Genomic DNA, 1,665 nt, shown 5'->3' with positions numbered 1-1,665 from the left:
AATTGTACTAAGATAATTATTATCTTTAAATGTTTTTCTATTTTGGAAGGATTTGTTAACTCAAACATATAGTAGTAATAACCCATAAAATAACTTACCAAATTATATTTCATATTTTTAACGAGCGTGAAATGAGTTAAAATGGCATTCATTTGGAGAAATATAAAATATAAACAAAAAATATGAGTAGAAATTTGATTCGAATTATTAGTTCATCTGAATCATTGACAACTTTAAACACTATTTTATTTGACTAACTCAACTTAAATACATTGTAATTTTATAACATGAGTGAAATACATCATAGAACGCTAGCTTTAAAAGTGTTTTCAATATCTCTCTTGACTTTTTATTAAAAATCTCATTCTCTTACGAAAATTTGAAACCACTTGTTAATGACAAATTAAGGGTGTATCAAAATTTAGTTAATAAAATAAAACAATACTTTTAAAGTTTTTAATAGTTTAAAGATGAAATTAATATTTTGTATTATGCTTGGAGCACTATATGTACAACATAAATATTCTCTTTAGCTTGGTCTCAACTTTCAATTCACAATTATGTCCTTCAATTTTGAATGTGTATACATAGTCACTTAAATTTATATAAAATTGAATAAATAAATATCTTATATGACAATTTTCATTCTACTTGATATCTTATATGTGTTATGTCACATATAATTTATGTGTCTATTTATTCAATTTTAAATAAATTAATTATACATATCTAAAATTGAAGAATACGGAACAAGTTTGTGATATTGAATAGGATGAAGTATTAGTATGTGAAATTTAAATTGGTGAAAAGGACCCCTCAACTCGGAGAGGTTTGTGGTTAAGTGAACTTCTTGGAATTCACGTTATGCGACGACACATACAACTTGTCTCTTTCGCATCAATTATGAATCTACATAAAAACAACAAACATGCTTAATATAGTTTGTGTAATATAAAAAAAAAAAATAGATATACGTTGATTTTACCTCTATTTTTATGAAATAGAAAATACAAAGATTGTTTTTGATGAATTTTTTATTTTAAAAAATAATATTTTAGAATTTGAAAAATATATGATAAAAGTATCAAAAATAAAAAATTATTTATAATGAAATAATAAAAATTAACTGAAGTAAAAATAATCATTGAAGTATAAAAAGAAGTCGTATAAATTAACTGGAAAGATACATAGTGATAGCACGATAATAAGGGAACAATAGGTGCTCCGGACTAGAGTCGTGATATAGAAAGAAAGAAAACGTTTGACTACTTATTAACTTATCTACTCTAATTCTCGATATTTATGCTCATCTACTAAGATTAAGAGTCATGTCATTAATGAGGTAAAGATATTACATGTTCTCGCTAATTACATTTTTTCTCTTTCTTCTTTTCTCAAACCTATTATTGTCACTCTCTCTCACCTCCTTACTCGAGGTTTTTTATTTCTCTTATGTGCATTCATGTAGCTCTCGCACCTTATTGACTAATGAGGGTACTATCATCTATATCTTCGGTCTTAATCTTGTCACTTTGTTCATAGTATGTTCACACACTCATCATGTATGTATCCTCATCGATTTCTATTAACTTCATCTTCTTAAAGTGTGAGTTCTTGATTGACCAACACTCAATCTCGAACAATATAGTCAGTCTGGCGACCACT

Source organism: Solanum pennellii, chromosome 6 (assembly GCF_001406875.1).
Source record: "Solanum pennellii chromosome 6, SPENNV200".
In the NCBI taxonomy this organism is placed as follows: Eukaryota; Viridiplantae; Streptophyta; class Magnoliopsida; order Solanales; family Solanaceae; genus Solanum; species Solanum pennellii.
Note: the sequence above shows the minus strand (reverse complement) of the source record.